We start from the raw sequence: 18,996 nt of genomic DNA, 5'->3' as shown, positions 1-18,996 counted from the left end.
CACAAAGGGGTGAGCCACGACCCATCCTTGCTTGCAAAGACTGAGCCTTTGATGGACGCTACTTTTATACCCAGTCATGATTCCTCACCTGCTACCAATTAGCCTGCTTAATGTGGAGTCTTCCAAACCGGTGTTACTTGAATATTCTGTATACTTTTCAATCTTATTTTAACTCTGTCCCAACTTTTGTTGAGTGTGTTGCAGCCATCAAGTTCTAAATTTGTGTTTGTTTACAAAATATCACAGACATGTCAGAATGTCAGAATGGGAATGTCAGAATGGGAATGGGATGTCTATCCACGGCCTCCTCTACTGTAAAGATGAAGCCACACTCAGGTTGGAGGAACAACACCTTATATTCCGTCTGGGTAGCCTCCAAGCTGATGGCATGAACATCGACTTCTCTAACTTCCGCTAATGCCCCACCTCCCCCTCATACCCCATCCGTTATTTATTTTTATACACACATTCTTTCTCTCACTCTCCTTTTTCTCCCTCCGTCCCTCTGACTATACCCCTTGCCTATCCTCTGGGTTCCCCCCCCGCCCCTTGTCTTTCTTCCCGGACCTCCTGTCCCATGATCCTCTCATATCCCCTTTGCAAATCACCTGTCCAGCTCTTGGCTCCATCCCTCCCCCTCCTGTCTTCTCCTATCATTTTGGATCTCCCCTCCCCCTCCCACTTTCAAATCTCTTACTAACTCTTCCTTCAGTTAGTCCTGACGAAGGGTCTCGGCCTGAAACGTCGACTGTACCTCTTCCTAGAGATGCTGCCTGGCCTGCTGCGTTCACCAGCAACTTTGATGTGTGTTGCTTGAATTTCCAGCATCTGCAGAATTCCTGTTGTTCACAATACTTAAGGCGTTGGAATGTATGATGGTGAAAGATTATTAGCTAACTGTTTGTACTTCACACTGCTTATCAGTGGAGTTGTTGATAGAACTCAAGATTCGGTGGCGTTGACTCAATAGCTACCCTTATAATTTTGTCAGTTGGATTGAAACATTGCTTTCTGAAGATTGGAGAATTATATGCAGCAACCACTACACATTATAGATATAAGTAATTGGTAGGATTCACACAAATGTTGGTTAAGTACATTTGCATTATTCACAAGGACTTTTAGAGGACCTTAAAATATGTAATTATTAGAGGAACTTCTTAACAGGGGAATTCCCCGTTGCATTGAATATCCCAAGTGAGAACTTTTAACCTTCAGGTGCAACAGAATTAGAAGAGAATGGGACAGATGGACATAATTTTAAAAGAGGATTTGAGTTATTTATTCAGTGGATACACTGCCTTTTCAGTGCACTTCCTCTTAAGTTTAGTATGAGTTACTCTTGGTTCAGACATTATGCTGAAGATTCTTTGTGGTCCTGTGGCAGATCATCTGCTTGAATCATGCAAAGCTATCCATTTAAGGATTGATCTAGGCATTCTGTACCGGACTTCCCTTGCTCAAGAGCCTGCTGAGCGATCTGACTATTAGTAATGGTTTGTGAAATCTGTTTCCTCGATTTGATTATAAAATGTTCAAGTTTGTTGAATCACTTAGACTTTCTGCCTGTACAGTGGTTAGGTAAAATTTTGGAAAATTGATGCTGCATGGATCAATTTGTAAATCAGATTTACTGTTTAGTGTCACTGATTTGTGATTTTTCACAAGCCATTAAACAATACCCAAACCATCTTTAAAAATCTCAGTAGCTCATAAACACATACAATATAGCAATCGTTAATATTGTCAATTACATTTGACTTTTTGAATTGATTGATTATATAAGGATGATGAAATGAGGGAGTATTGTTAGTTGAATGTACAAAAGCAAATGACTCATAATTGGTTTGGAAATAATCAACGAAGATGTCTACTATTCTACCTGGTATCAACATTACAAATTTGCTACATAATCACAAGTTGTAAAATACATAACCTACTGGAATAAGACCATATGATATAGGAGCAGAAGTAGGCCGTTCGCCCCACTGAGTCTGCTCTGCCATTCAATCATGGGCTGAGCCAGTCATCCCCACTCCCCTGCCTTCTCCCCATACCCTCTGATGCCCTGGCTAATCAAGAACCTATCTATCTCTGCTCTAAATGCACTCAGTGACTTAGGCTCCACAGCCACTCGTGGCAACAAATTCCACAGATTTACCACCTCCTGACTAAAGCAATTTCTCTGCACCTTTGCTCTAAATGGACGTCCTTCAATCCTGAAGTTGAGCCCTCTTGCCCTAGACTCCCCTACCATGGGAAATAACTTTGCCATTTCTAATCTGTTCAGACCTTTTAACATTTGGAGTGTTTCTATGAGATTCCCCCCCCCCCCCCCATTCTCCTGAACTCCAGGGAAACAGCCCAAAGCTGCCAGACGTTCCTCATACAGTAACTCTTTCATTCCTGGAATCATTTTCATGAATCTTCTCTGAACTCTTTCCAATATCAGTATATCCTTTCTAAAATAAGGAACCCAAAACTGCACACAATACTCCAAGTGTGGTCTCATGAGTGCCTTATACGGCTTCAACATCACATCCTTGCTGGTAACTCCTATGAGGTATTATCTTGCTAAGCAACCTCATGTGCAGCACCTTGTCAGAGGATTCTGAAAAACAAGTACACCACACCTACTGCATCGCCTTTCTCTACCCTGCTTGTAATTTCCTCAAAAAAAATTGCAGTAGGTTAGTCAGGATTTTCCTTTCAGGACACAGAGCTGCTTTGGCCTGTCTTGTCATGTGCCTCCAGGTATTCTGTAATCTCATCCCTAACAAATCAATTCCAACAACTTCCCAACTACTGATGTCAGACTAACAGGTCTATAGTTTCCTTTCTGATGCCTCCCACCCTTCTTAAATAGCAGAGTAACATTTGCAGTTTCCCAGTCATCCGGTACAATGCCGGAATCTTATCGATTCTTGAAAGATCATTGTTTATGCCTCTGCAATCTCTCCAGCTACTTCCTTCAGAACCCGAGGGTGAATTCCATCAGGTCCAGGAGATTTATCCACCCTCAGACCATTAAGCTTCCTGAGCACCTTCTCAGTCACCCATAATTTTCGCTGCACATACTTCACTTCCCTGACACTCTTGAATGTCCAGTATTCTGCAGATGTCTTCCACTGTGAAGACTGATGCAAAATACTCATTCAATTCCTCTGCCATCTCTCCATCTCATTACAATATCTCCAGCGTCATTTTCTATTGGTCCTATATCTACCCTCAGCTCTCTTTTACCCTTTTAGTATCTTCTTTAATATTAGTCACCAGCTTCCTTTCGTAATTCATCTTTTCCTTCCCAAAGACCTTCTTAGTCTCCTTCTGCAAGTTTTTAAAAGCTTCCCAATCCTCCATCTTCCTACTAGCTTTGGCGTCCTTGTATGTACTCTCTTTTGCTTTTACTTTGGCTCTGACTTCACTTGTCAGCCACGGTAGTGTCCTTCTTCCATTTGCACGAAGAGCAATAACCCCAGAGTCTCCCGAGAGGGGGAGAGAATGAGAGACTCAACAGGACGGTCATACCGGCAATGGCCAGGACAGGAAGCTAAAGCAAACAACACTGACCGGAGAGGAATTCATGGTAAGGTGTCATTGCGGGAAAGTCTGCAAAAACATCAGAGGGCTCAAGATACTCCATAGCAAGTCGAGATGTGGATCAGTGGTGACCCAAGTGCAGCGCACGGACTTAGTGTCCGGTGAGAGGAAGGAGAATTCCAGCCAGGAAACACCCCATGGAGCTGAAGATCTCTCCGCACTTGAGTCGCCTCAGCACCGAACAACAGACCTAACGAGTTCCTCTTCGTCTACCCCAATCCATTCGTCAAGGAAAGACAGGATCAAATGGCCTAGATTGTCAGACAACGTCGCCTAGATGCAGTTCGATGATGATCTAGACCGCATCCTGGAAGTTGCCTTAGCAGGTCCAGTACACAGAAAGATCGACTCACGCACAGCCATAGCGTACAAACTAGCTAAGGAACAATTTGGCCCAATGGAGCAGAAAAGCCAGCCGGAGTTACTGCGGCAACCAAATAGGAGGGAAATGGAGATTCGTCACTTGGGAGGTGAATTAAAGGCGCTCAACAAGAGGTTTAAAACCAGCTCACCGGCCGTAAAAGAAGGTATCAAGGACTTAACCAGTATGCTGCAGGAAAAGCTGTGCAAACTCCGGAGGGCGGAACATCTACGACACAAAGAAGGAAGAAAGAGAAAAGGCAAGCGTGGTTTGTGAGAGATCCATTCAGCTTCACCAGGACTCTCCTCAGCCAACAAAAATCTGGTATACTATCCAGCTGGAAGCCAGAGGTAGAGGAGTTCCTGCGGGAGGCACACAGCGACCCACGGAGGGGTCAGGGACTTAGAACCAATCGGGCTGTGCGTAGACGGGAAAATCCATCAATTGAGCTGAATGTGAAGGAGCCTACATGGCAGGAAATCCAGGACATCATCCAGAAAGCTAAAGCATCAGCTGCCCCAGGCCCAAGCGGCATACCTCATAAGGTGTATAAGAAATGCCCAAAACTTCTTCAGAGGCTGTGGAAGGTCAGGAGAAAGATCTGGGCCAAAGGTACTATTCCATCAAGCTGGAAATTGGCAGAGGGATGCTTTATTCCAAAGGAAGAGATTTCTTCCACAATTGCCCAGTTTAGGACAATTTCTCTCATGGATGTGGAATGTAAGACTTTCTTTTCTGTGCTCTCAAGAATGCTGACTTCTTACATGACGCAGAACCGCTATATCAACACATCCATCCAGAAAGGCGGTATTCCAGGCTTTTCACGGTGTCTGGAGCACACCTCAATGATTAGCCATTTGATCCGTGAGATTAAGCAGAAAAAAGGCAACCTAACAGTTGTCTGGTTAGACCTCGCGAACGCCTACGGGTCTATTCCACATGACCTCATCCTAGAAGGACTCGACCATTACTGCATCCCAGTGGCTATTCGAGACATGATCACCAGCTACCTAGGAGGATTCAAACTCAACATCAGCCCAATTCACAACTAGTTGGCAGGACCTCCAGAAGGGGTTTCCAACAGGGTGCATCATCTCCCCCATCCTATTTATTATGGGAATGAACCTCCTATTATCAGCAGCAGAAGATGTAACCCGTGGCCCGATGCTGGAGTCAGGCATTGTTCATCCGGCTCTACGAGGGTTCATGGACGACATCACTATAACAACTGTGTCACATGTCCAAGCAAGATGGGTATTGGAAACCCTGGACAATGTAGCCACTTGGGCGAGGACGTCCTTCAAGGCCAAGAAGTCCATGTGCATGGTGATCAGAAAGGGCAAAGTTACTAGCAAGTTTAGCCTCCAGGTTCAGGGTGAGGTCATCCCTTCCATCGAAGATAACCCGATAAAATGTTTGGGGAAGTGGTTTAATGTGTCACTGACAGATGGGGCCAATGTCACCAATGCTCTGAAGCAGACAGACGAATGGCTGAAGAAGATTGACAAATCTGGACTTCCCGGTAAATTCAAGACCTGGCTGTACCAACATGGCCTTCTGCCCAGGCTTCTCTGCTCTTCACACTTTATGAGTTCCCCATAACTGTCGTAGAAGGCATCGAGAGGAAAACCAACAAGCACCTGTGGAGATGGTTGGGAGTTCCCCCAAGCTTCTCTTCAGTGGGCCTCTACATTCGTTCTGGGCAACTGCAGCTTCCCCTGTCACCTGTTGTGGAGGAATTCAAGGTGGCAAAATGCAGAGCTTTGTTAAGCTTGAGAGATTCCAATGACGTCTTGGTAAAGCAAGCAAGCGTTACAACCAGATCCGGGTGCAAGTGGGCAGCCAACGCAGCTGTGGAGGAGGCAGTGTGTTCTCTGAAGCTGCGAGATATCATCAGCAACCCCTGCGTCGGGCAGCAAAGCCTCGGCTCAGTTCACTTCCAGCAGTGGGGAAACGCAAGCATGAGGAACAGGCGAGACATGGTACAGGCAGAAGTACGGATCCATGAGGAAGAGAAGGGGATTTCAAAGGCAGTGGAACAAGGGTCCCAGGGTGCCTGGACAAAATGGGATCTGCCTAAGCGCAAGATCTCATGGGCAGAGTTATGGAGACTATTTTTTGCAGAAACTCCACCCATTGCTGCTCTGCTGTCCTTCCTGCTAGTGTCTCTTTCCAGTCAACCTTGGCCAGTCCCCCTTTCATGCCATTGTAACTTCCTTTATTCCACTGAAATACCAACACATTGGAATTTAGTTTCTCCTTCTCAAATTTCAAAGTGAACTCTATCATATTGTGATCACTGTTCCATAAGGGTTCCTTAACCTTAAGCTCTCTTATCATCCCCGGCTCATTGCACAACACCCAATCCAGCACAGCCAATCCCCTAGTGGTCTGAACATCAAGTTGTTCTAAAAATCCATCCCTTAGACATTCTACAAATTCTCTCTCTTGAGGTCCAGTACTGGCCTGGTTTTCCCAATCCACTCTCATGTTAAAATCCCCAACGAATTATCATGACATTGCCTTTCTAACACACCTTTTCTATCTCCTGCTGTAATTTGTAATCCATGTCCTGGCTGCTGTTTGGAAGCCTGTATACAACTTCCATTAGGGTCCTTTTACCCTCGCCATTTCTTAACTCAACGTATGTAGACGCTACACCTTCCGATCCTATATCATCCCTTTCTAATGATTTAAGGTTATTTCTTATACACAGGACCACACCACCCTCTCTGCCTACTAACCTATCTTTCCAATACACCGTATATCCTTGGACATTCAGCTCCCAATGGCAGCCATCCTTTAGCCAATTTTCAGAGATGGCCACAACATCATACTTGCCAATCTGTAGCTGAATTTCAAGATCGTCCAAGATCATCGGGAGTCACGAGTTCAAAATCCCATTGCAGCTGCTGGGAAATTTAAATTCAGTAAATGAAGTGGAAATAGAATAAAATCCAGAAATAAATTGGTATTAGTAACAATAACCATGAATGCCATATATGTCCATTTTGTTCACTGTATCCTATGAGGGAAAGAAATCTGCAATTTTGACCATGACTAACTCTAGACCCACCAACATTGTTGACTAATAACCCACCCTTAGTTAATAGGCACTTCAGAATAGGCAGGAAGGATATGAATAGGCAGGAAGGGTACAGAAGAGATTCACTCGGATGTTGCCTGAACAGGAGGACTGTAGTTATAAGGAGAGATTAAGCAGGCTGGGATTATTCTCACTGGAGTTCAGGAGCCTGGGAGGTGAAGTGAAAGGGGTTTGTAACATTTTGAGGGGTAAAGATGATATAGTAGATCTGTGACTGGGGAGTCTAGAACTAGAAGGCACAGGCTTAAAGAGAGAGGAAAGCAATGTAACAGAGAGCTAAAGGGTAGAGGGTGGTGGGACCATTTGAGACCAGTTACTTGGATAGAAAAGGCACGGGAGGATACGGGCCTAATGCAGGCAAAAGGGTTTAGACATCACAGTCAATATGGCCAAGGTGGGCAGAAGGGGCCAGCTTCTGTGATTGTTTGATTCCTAAATGTAAGTCAATGTTATTCAGAAATACAGTGGTAAAATGGGCCCTTTGGCCAGCCAGCTCCATGCTGACCATTAATCAGCTGTTTGTGCTCATCTTATTTTTTTTATTATTTTCTCCACAATCCAATCAACTCCCCTCAAGGTCTTCTACTCACCAACACACCATGGACAATTTATGCTGGCCAGTTAACCTACAGACCTGCAGAGGAGGAAACCGGAACGCACGGTCACACGCACGCAGTCACTTGGGAACATGCAAACTCAACACAGATAGCCGCCTGGGTCTCTGAAGTAAATCCTAAATCAACGGCAGCATGGGTGTTGTCTGGTGTGATTCACATTCTTTCATAAAGTGTTATCACGCAAAGTGTGGCACTCAGCCCGAAGGATGTAGTAAATTAAAAATTTAATGTCCTATGTTTGGAGTGGGAATTCCAGAGCATAGAGTACCAACGGCTGAAAGCACAGCTGCCAGTCATGAAGTGTATGAAAATGTGATAATGTAAACCAGAATTAACCAATGATGTAAGATTCAGAGCGTTGTGTTGGAGCTGGTTACAGAGATGGGGAAGGGCGACCACAGAATTTTCAAAACAGACTAGAAAAAAAAATAAAATTTTAACAATATTTGGAGACAACATTTTCAATCTTTTTTCACCAAATTCTGGTATCCAGTCAGAAATATTTTTTTGCAGAAGAAAGGCAGAGTTATATGTTCATTTGTGATGGTGTTTCCTGTGATGGCACATTACTTTAATTGCAAAAGTGCATGCTGTGGGCAGATACCTATTATTACCCAGGCATGTTATTAAGTGCCCTCACAGATGTTTTTTGCGTAGTCATACTTTTATAGTGTCTTGTGCAGAAAAACTTAAAACTGAAGGTGGTGAAATAATTTGAGATATCAATAATGGTTAAAGTAGTGCAACCCTTATACACTGGGCACATTTTGTGTACTGTATTTTTAAAGTTCTGGTTCTGAGGCTATCATATTTCTCTTAAAGAATGTCTGGAATGCCTGGTAATTATGGGAAAGATTGAAGGGAAGAAAGCAAAAGGAAGGCAAAGACAAATGATGATGGAGACAGCAACCAGAGAACTGGAAATGAATACCAGTAAATTGATCCACTTGACCCAAAACAGGAGTGTGTGGGCCATGGCCGTTAAAGCTCAATCTGGGCACGGCACCTGATGATGATGATGAGCATACACTGGATGAAAATCATGTTGACTGTTTCTCCCATTTCCACCAATATTTTTTTTTACTTTACACCCCAGCCAAACATTTTAACTGCTTGTCAGAATGCAGTTACACTGATTGTTTTCAGTACTTTGTCTATTAAATACTCCGTATGCAAGTCTGGAATATTATTGCCCAGAAACTATTTTGGCCATTAAAGTGTCACAGTTAAGATTAACACAAAATGCTGGTGAAACACAGCAGGCCAGGCAGCATCTATAGGAAGAAGTACAGTCAACGTTTCGGGTCAAAACCCTTCGTCAGGACTGACGGGAAAAAGAGATAGTAAGAGATTTGAAAGTGGGAGGGGGTGGAGGAGACCCGACATGAAAGGAGAAGACATGAGGGGGAGGAATAGAGCTAAGAGCTGGAAAGTTGATTGGCAAAAGGGATATATGGCTGGAGAAGGGAGAGTATCATAGGACGGAAGGCCTAGGAAGAAAGAAAGGGGGAGGGAAGCACCAGAGGAAGATGGAGAACAGGCAAGGAGTTATTGTGAGAGGGAAAGATAAAAAAAAATCGGGACAGGGTAAGAAGGGGAGGAGGGGCATTAATGGAAGTTAGAGAAATCAGTGTTCATGCCATCAGGTTGGAGGCTACCCAGACGGAATATAAGGTGTTGTTCCTCCAACCTGAGTGTGGCTTCATCTCGACAGTAGAGGAGACCATGGATTGACATATCAGAATGGGAATGGGACGTGGAATTAAAATGTGTAGCCACTGGGAGATCCTGCTTCCTCTGGCGGAGAGAGTGTAGGTGTTCAGTGAAGCCGTCTCCCATCCTGCATCAGGTCTCACCAATATATAGAAGGCCACACCGGGAGCACCAGACGCAGCATATCTCCCAGTGCAAGTTAAAATTACTGGCCGCCTTCTCATTAGTTTGCCTGTTGAAAATGAAGCTGCTGAAAATGACGACTATACACTTCTGGCAAAGACCTTGTATTGTCTGTGAACAAACTTTGCCATCTAAGACAAGACATCCCCCATAATGCCCGAGAATGAAAAAAAAACTGTAAATACTGGAAATTTGAAATAAGGACAAAACTTGCAGAGAACACTGTGCAAGTCAGGCAGAGTGTACGAAGAGAAACTGAGTTAAAACGTCAGGTTGAAGAGACTTTGTTAGGGCTAAGAAAGAGAGAAAATATTATAACAAGTTGCTAAATGGATGGTAGCATGAAAGTATCTCTCTAATAAGACTGAGTTAAAGGATGCCATGGTGATAACTTCAAGTTTATTATCATTTCAACTGTATACATATATACTGCTGAACAAAATAGTGTTCCTCCTGACCAATGCTCATAACACAGTATGTATAACTCACAAACATTCTCTTAGGCATCCATTAGTCTCATAAGACCATGGATTTGCGCCTTGGAAGGTTTCCAGGGCTCAGGCCTGGGCAAGGTTGTATGGAAGACCAGCAGTTGCCCGTGCTGCAAGTCTCCCCTCTCCACACCACCGATGTTGTTCAAGGGAAGGGCATTAGAACCCATACAGCTTGGCACCGGTGTCGTCACAGAGCAATGTGTGGTTAAGTGCCTTGCTGAAGGACACACACGCTGCCTCAGCCAAGGCTCGAACTAGTGACCTTCAAATCACTAGACGAACGCCTTAACCACTTGCCCACGCACCAACACTCACAAACATTACCACAAATAAATTAACAGATAGCAAGGTATATTTATGTCACAAGTTCAAAGTAAATTTTATTATCAGAGTACTTGTATGTCACTTTATACAACTCTGAGATTCGTATTTCTGTGGGCATACTCAGCAAATCTATAGAATAGGAACTATAACAGAATCATTGAAAGATCAGCCAGAGTGCAGCTTAAAAAGTAAACAGTATAATAATATATATGTGACTTCATTAGTGATGAGACATGGGTGGTGGCAGGGAGTTCAGTAGTCCCATGGCCTGGGGGAAAGAAGCTGTGTTCTATCAGAACAGTCCTTGTCCTAATACTGTGGTACCTCCTGCCTGATGGTAGTGGCTCAAGGAGATTGTTGAATAGATGGGAGGGATCATTGACATACTAAGGACCCTGTGTACACAGCACTCCTGGTAAATATCCTGGATGGGTGGAAGAAGACCCCGTTTATGTGGAGTGAGAAGTGGTCGGCCTGCTCCTTCCTAAAGTTCACAATCATCTCTTTAGTCTTGTCCATATTGAGACTCAAGTTGCTATGCTTGCACCACTTTGCCAACTGCTCTACCTCTCTAGGCAATTTAGTCAACTTCATTGCTGAGGCCTACTACTGATGTGTCATCAGCGAACACGATTCGGTTTGAGCTGCATCTAGCAGTACAGTCATGCGTCAGCAGTGGCTGAGCACCTGGCTCTGTCGGAGCGGGGAGGGGGCATGGGGCAAATCAATGCTGAGCGTGATGGAACTAGCAACGTTGCTGTCAATACAGTTGACTGTCGCCATCCTGTCAAGAAGTCTGTGATCCAGTTAGAGGGAGGTGTTGAGACCTAATGAGGCCAGTTTGTCCACCAGCTTCTGAGGGGTGATCATACTAAATCCCAAGCTGACATTGATAAACAGCATCCTGGCATACGAGGTACCATTTTCCAGGTGGGACAGGATGGAATGGAGGTCAGTGGACCAATATGAGTGATGAGCGAACTGGAAAGGGTCCAGTGTAGCAGGAAGATGGGATTTAGTGCGATCCATAACAAGCCGCTCAAAGCACTTCATTATTGTTAAGGTCAGTGTCACTGGATGGTAGTCATTAGAGCAAAATACTGTTGTCCTCTTGGGTCCCGGATCGTGACTGCCTTAAAGCCTGCAGCAACAGTTGACTGTTGCAGAGAGATATTGAAGATGTCTGTTAGAACCTCTGTCAAGTGGGCTACACTGTCTGTTAGCAACCGAAAAGGTATGTTATCAGTCTCCACAGCTTTAAGTGGGTTGACCTGGTTAAGGCCTTTTTCCACATCTGTGGCGGCCAGGTGGTGTGCCTGCTTCACAAAGGGGTCCTCGTCGGCATGTTGTTCCGTACATCAAGCCATGCGTAAAAGACATTCAGCCCACCAGGAAGAGAGGTTGTGGCGAAAACCATATGATTAATAGGTTAATGAGGTGGGAGAGAGGAGGAGAAAATAAACAAAGGAACATGTAATAACTTTGAAATGGACAGCAATGGAACATGTCCACCAGATCAAACAATACTACTGCAGAGGTAAAAAAAACAGAGTCACTGTTACAGATGGATGACATAGTCAGTTTGATACAATGACCTACGTGAAATTGTTGAATTTGATACTGAAGAAGGCAGCTGCAAGGTCCTAGATGATGCTTCTTCAAACTTATGTTAGCTGTTGTCATCTGTGCAGGAGCCAACAGACAGACAATGCAGAGTGGGGCAGAGAATTGAGGTGCTGGGCCCTTGCACTCTGCAGGTGCTTCACAAAATGGTCATTCAATCTATGTTTGGTTTCTCCAGTGTAGATTCTGGGATAGAATCAAGAAGTTGGCTCCATACTGGTTTACATTACTTTTGCAAAGGAAATTAGAAATATACATGACATGCTGGCCTTGCCACAGCATGTGCCTTCTAAGAATACCGAAAGCTGCGGTGGTAAACTGGTTCGAGAGCCCAGAATGGCAAAAAATCTTCAAAAAAAAGGGTTCCCTCATCTGCCATGGTAATTTTAAGCAGATTATCGTTGATTATTGAATTATTGGTTGTTTGGCATCAGTCTTTCTCGAAGGACAATGAGTAACGATGATGATCATCAAAAGCTTGGCTGGAAGGTATGGAGATCCTGAGGTGCCCAGTCATCAAGGTCCCCCTCTCAGCCTCACCAGTGTAGTCCAAGGAAAGCTTATGAAGCAATACGTTGGCACTAGCTTGGCTGCAGGAGCTGCTGGAAGGATGTTAAATGATGTCCCGCTGCCTTAGGAGCTCCACTCTGGATTTTCTGTTTGGGTTTACTCCCATAGCCTTTGACTCTCCCGAGGCTGCCCACAAGACAGTGGGGTTATTTACCCATAGTTGGGGATCTGGATCACGGGCACCAGGGTGTGTCCACACACCGGTGGGCCTGCGTGCTGCATGTGCAGGGGCCAGACCTCCTCCCCATCCTCTGTAGTTCAACCAGAGTCCAAAGGGAGTTCAGTTTCTGTGTTTGCCTCCTTGCTGGCAACTACATGAGGCTTGCTGTTGGAGAGGCTATGTACTGGCAGGGAGAGACATACGCATTCAGTTCACTTTTTCGTGAGACTGCTAGCCAGCGGTGGAAGCTGAACGTGAGAGACACAAGGACAACCACACTACACTACCACACTAGACGCAGCACAACAACCATTTTGACACCATTGAATTACTATGTTAACAATTAAGGAAGTCCTGTTATTTATCTACATGTACTCATTATTCTAATAAAAATATAATAGAGACAGACTTAAATACAGCGACTATAAGTTGTATTCACCCCCTTGGAAATTTTAGTGTTTTATTGTTTTACAATGTTGAATCACAGTAGATTTAATTGGGCTTTTTTGACACTGAGCAACATAAAACTCTTGTGTCAAAGTGAAAACAAATTTCTACAAATTGGTCCAAATTTATTACAATCAGTAAACACAAAATAATTAATTGCATAATTACTCACCCCCTTCAAGTCAGTATTTAGTAGATGCTCCTTCAGCAACAATTACAGCCTTGAGTCTGCGTGGCTAGGTCTCTATCAGCTTTGCAAATCTGGATACTGCAATTTTTCCCCGTTACAAAACTGCTCAAGTTGTCAGATTTCATGGGGATCGTGAGAGAAAAGTCCCTTGACCTCAATTGGATTGAGGTCTGGACTCCGACTTGGCCACTCCAGGACATTAACTTTGTTGTTTTAAAGTCATTCCTGTGTGGCGTTAGCTTTAAACTTGGGGTCATTGTCTTACTGGAAAAAAAATCTTCTCCTAAGTCACAGCTTTCTTGCAGACTGCATCATGTTTTCCTCCAGGATTTCCCTTTATATTTTGCTGTATTTATTTTACCCCCTTCCAGGGCCTGCTTCACAGCAGGAATGGTGTGTTTTTGATGATGTGCAAACATAGCATTTAGTCTGATGGCCAAAAAACTCAATTTTGGTTTCATCAGACCATAGAACCTTCTTCCAGCTGACTTCAGAATCTCGCATAGGCTTTCTGCCAAACTCTAACCATGATTTCATGTGAGTTTTTTAACAGTGGCTTTCTCTTTCCCACTCTCCCATAAAGCTGCAAACTGGTGAAGCACGTGGGCAACAGTTGTTGTATGCACAGTCTCTCCCATCTCAGTCACTGAAGCTTATAACTCCTCCAGAGTTGTCATAGGTCTCTTGGTGGCCTCCCTGCTAGTCCCCTTCTTGCACAGTCACTCAGTTTTTGAGGACCGCCTGCTCTAGGCAGATTTACAGCTGTGCCATATTCTTTCCATTTCTTGACGATTGACTTATGGCATTGTGCTCCAAGGGATATTCAGTGACTTAGAAATTTTCTTGTATCCATCACTGTCTAGCTGGACCTAAGCCAATGTGAGATGTTTCCTGTGAAAATATCTTACTCTCAGATTGTAAAAAAACATTTGGTGCTTCATTTGGCATAAAGGTAATCAAGATTATGTATCTTTTAATATGGGTGAGGTTTAAAGAATCGAGGGGCTGCACTGTATGTTCTGTGCCAAAAAATTCTTTGTGTGTGCTACCTTGGGCACACATGCCGTAAGTTCACCATCATGCTAGAGACTAGATGTGAAAACTTCCAATAATTATGGCAAAACAATCAGGGAAGTCATTATGTTATTCTTCCTGTTATCAACATTTTAGGCATTTTCAAATCCATCATAAGTCAATGGATTGTGTAGTCCCGGGACAAGTAAAGTAAGCCTTGCTTCCACTTCCTTTCCCTCCTTGGTGTGTCCTACTTGCTTAGGAGTTTACTTCAAGGAGGTTATCCGTTTTGGTGTTGGGGTTGTTGGGCGGGGGGGGGGGGAGTACTTTTTATCAAAGGATCATCAACCTGAAACATTAACTTGGTTTCTCTTTCCTCAGATGCTATCAGATTTGCTGAGTGCTTTTCAGCAAGATCAGTCCTTTTCTTCACCCAGACTCTGTCGTCCACAGAAATTCCTTTGCTCAGCTCTTCTACAACACCGTTTATTTTTCTCCCAATAAGAGTAATGGGAAACACTGTATTGATGCCTCGAATCCTGTACAATGGTTGGGTGGTGGGGGAAGGGTGGCATTGGATAACAGTGGAATAATGAAAGGTACTTATAACAAGACCTGCTGTCATTGGAAACTAGTCTGTAAATGGCACATTTGAAAAATAAAATAAGAGGAAACCAGATGTTTCCTTGTGCTTTATTCTGACGTTCACAGCTCAATCACTTCCCCGGAATGGAAAAAAATACTTTCTTTCTGGTTCTAAAATGGAAATTTATATTTCTTTATACAAAAACAGTGAACTTCCAAAGAACCTCTGTGTGTGTCTAGCACCTCTATCAGAAGAGAACATGGACAAGCAGACGAGACTTTGGTTAACACACGCAAAAAATGCTGGTGAACGCAGCAGGCCAGGCAGCATCTATAGGAAGAGGTACAGTTGACGTTTCAGACCGAGACCCTTTGTCAGGGCTAACTGAAAGAAGAGATAGAGATTTGAAAGTGGGAGATTTTGGTTCTTTTGTACTTAACGAGTCTGCCCAGTAGTTTGGCTTTGATCTTAGACTGACAGGAAGGAAAATCAAGACAGCAGGACTGGCACTATTAGAGTGCTTCTGTCTAGTTAAGTTGATATACAGTTGGATGGAATGGTTAAATCTGTCCACTGACAAAATCCAATTTGTCACAAGTAGGATCGAAGAAAGATATTGCTCAGAATTGGCATAGCATGATCTTTATCTCAGTATAGGCGACCCTGCATTCCAACATTACAACCATCCGGGTTAGGGGAATTTGCTGTTAAGAATTTACAAATCAATACCAAAAAGTGGGACATAGGCAATAAAATTCGTTGGTGGAATTTGTATGAAAAGTAATTACGTAAATAACAAGTATGTTTTTTCATGGTTGTGCATAGGTCAGCGTGGAAACATGCCCTTTGGCCTGTTGAATGTGTCTTGACCATCAAGTACCTATATTACGCTAATTCTGCCAACTCATTTTATTGTCTCTTCATTAACGCCTCGAATTTTTACCACCCACCTACATACTAGGGATTGTTCACAGTGGCCAGTTAATCTGGCAACCATCATACTCTTAGTATGCGGGAAGAAATTGGAAAACTTGGGTTAAACAACACTGCCACTGGCAGTGTTGAATATGAGCAACATCAGCTTATATACGTAGGTAAAGAAGAGGCTTACATTCTTGCCTGATTACTTACCTGGGAAATGTGCACATGGTGGTTCATTGATTCTGACTGAAGTGATGGTGGTCTCTCACCTCTCACACATGGAGACGTAGTACAGCACAGCTTGCCTAATGCTCGTGCCGCCAATAGCAAATGTGGTTTTACTGACGGAAATAGATGTACTTGGTCTTTGTCATCACCACTGAGCTAGCCTTGTTTCTGTTTGTGGGATTAATTATGCTCTAATAGTATCTGGGGATCTTAAGTCTGCAGATTTAAAAGCATTGTACACAGAAATATACATTTACCATGTTCTGCACAAACAGACTGTCAGCCCACATGAGAGATCAAACAGATTAACGTTACCACGAAAGCTGCTGAAACAAAATCGTATTCAGATCCCATGTTAAAATACTTGATTATACTTGAGTCATCTGGGTAAGGTCAAAATAAACTATTGTGTTTACTTCTCGAGAGTAGCACTCAATTCATAATGCAGGTTAACAAAATATGTTGGTAAAATGTGCAGTGGTGGGGCTAATAATGAGGAAACTTCCCAAATAATGAGGAAGGTTCAGGTCAGCTACAGGTTTTTGTGGGGGTTTCCATCAATGGTGGAATAATGAACAAGTTAGATGCTGGAAATGTGACCTCACATGTTCTCTTATGAGACCAACGTGGTGCAGCTTTCACCAAATGACAGACTGTTGACATCTGTTGGGCGTTCAGCAGAGTCCCGAGGCCCATGACAGATGGATGAGGGATTCTGACCCATCCCCTTTCTGCTGTAGATCAGCTAATTTAGGAAAGGCAGAGGGTAAAACATGGAAAATCTTTCATCTGAATAGCTGCTATTGCAAACAATTAATTGCATACTTTAGTTTTAGAGCTGAGCATCAAAATACAGCCTGTCCTAACCTGGTTAACATTTTACAATCAATTATGCATTGATTTTGGAGAAAACAAGTGATAGATTTGTGTCCGTAGAACATTTGTTACACTGGCTGTTTCTCCATTACTCATTCAAAATGGACCAAAAGTCATGCAGAATTCCCCTAACTATTTTAGCATCTATAAAAAAAAATTTGAAGGTTGTCACAGTGTATTTGTTTTGCAAAGCATGTGTTTTACATTAAATAAAATGTTGTTTAAGAGCACATTTCATTTGATTACATCCATGTAATGTAATATTTATAATAATGGACCATATCAAGAAGACAAATAGAATCATTGACATTCTTAATGTCATTGCAGATTTTGAACCCTGTGGAAAAATAATTTCATGAGCAGTGAGGTTCCAATCCTTTGGGTCTGTGTGTGAATCAAGGAAACAGTCTGTGGAGCAGCAATATATGTAAACACTCTGGTGTTTAGGAAGGTGTTGCTTATTGAGTACAGTACTACAATATGATAAGGAACAAAGATAAAACTACAATAGTTGTTTCCTGAATATTGCAGAAGATAGATAGCACTTTGTAAAAGGCACTTCACACTTTTTCTCTCTGGCATCACTGAAGAGTCACAATGGGAAGAGATAGCAATCTTTGTGGATGTTTTAGATGATTTTTTTTAGCCTGTAAATCATGAGGTAATCAGGGCAAGAACATGATGCTAGTGGTAGACTTTCGATGCAAATGAACAGGATGTTGCTTTTTATACTAGCTATCTCCCTGTTATTTTTGTAGTCCAAATGAAAAATCGTGAATCTAAAACATTGACTGTACATTTCCTTCAGAGATCAAAGTTCATCGATGCCGACTGACCTGCTGAGTTCCTCCAGCTTTTGTGTGTTGCATGTGATGTTACTGTTTGATATACCGAGCTATAAATCTGTCCTGCAGATCATATTTTGGAGCATTAAGTATAAATACATCTTTTTATTAAAAAGTTTTCATGGAAATAGAAAAGCAGATTGAAAAATGATTGCAACACACATCAAAGTTGCTGGTGAACGCAGCAGGCGAAGCAGCATCTGTAGGAAGAGGTACTAACTTTTACTGTTGCTTTAAGTAATTGTTCAAATTTGTGACGTTTTCAGATACCATGCAATCTTTTTGTCATAGGAGAGTTGTGTCAAAATGTACACACATGTACCTCCTGTACTTAATAAAGTGGCCACTGAGTGTGTACTCTGAGTCCTTCATACATATGATGGTGTATGCATGTCAGAAGAATGTACCGATATACTCTTGCAGGACTGGTTATGGTAGAAACAATTTGATTGTGACTAATTTGAGTATCCTGTTAGCTGCCTGTTGACTTCTCATTGGTTATCTTTGTTTTTGAAGCTCTTTACAGTGTGCATGTGGGAAATAGTGCAATCTTCAGGAATATTAACTTTGTCTATTCTGAAAAGTGCCATTGGCTTTTCTGTGTTCATGTTTGTCTTTATGTTAGGACAGAGCTATGCTGGTATATTGTTGAGGTACAGTGATGGTAGATTGCGACACTGCATTGCTTCCCTGATTTAAATTCAGTCAGAGGTCCATGACTGAAACAAGTATAAATTGCTAACATTCATAGTTTTGTTTCTTTCAAATTATATTCTTTATTTTTACATTACACACACCTTTGGAATATAGAACAAATCCTATTGTACACTGAGTAATAATAATGAAAGATACTTTCTGTGAGTAATTTTTCATTAATATTTTGATCAGTCTTGTAAGGATTATATAGTAAACAATTGAGCTAAGCATTTCCCATTAGCCGTTTGCAACAAGTGGAAAGTAAAAGGTAAAACAGCAGAGAGATAAAACTGATCCTATTGGCAGATATTAATTTAGGTTTAAACATAACAATTTTACGATTATGCTTATATTACTACTGATCTACTGTGGGCTACGAGGAACTATTACATGGCACAGTAAAAATTCCAAGCTAATGAAAGTATTCAATTAAACCTCAGGC

General features: G+C 42.7%; 1 protein-coding gene across 1 annotated transcript in view; it reads left to right on the top strand.

The window, feature by feature from the left end:
* LOC134339780 (protein LYRIC-like) overlaps positions 1 to 18,996 on the top strand; it is a 117,277-nt gene that overhangs the window by 7,207 nt on the left and 91,074 nt on the right. The window lies entirely within an intron of this gene.

Source organism: Mobula hypostoma, chromosome 2 (assembly GCF_963921235.1).
Source record: "Mobula hypostoma chromosome 2, sMobHyp1.1, whole genome shotgun sequence".
In the NCBI taxonomy this organism is placed as follows: Eukaryota; Metazoa; Chordata; class Chondrichthyes; order Myliobatiformes; family Myliobatidae; genus Mobula; species Mobula hypostoma.
Note: the sequence above shows the minus strand (reverse complement) of the source record. Positions and strands in the feature narration are given on the sequence as shown.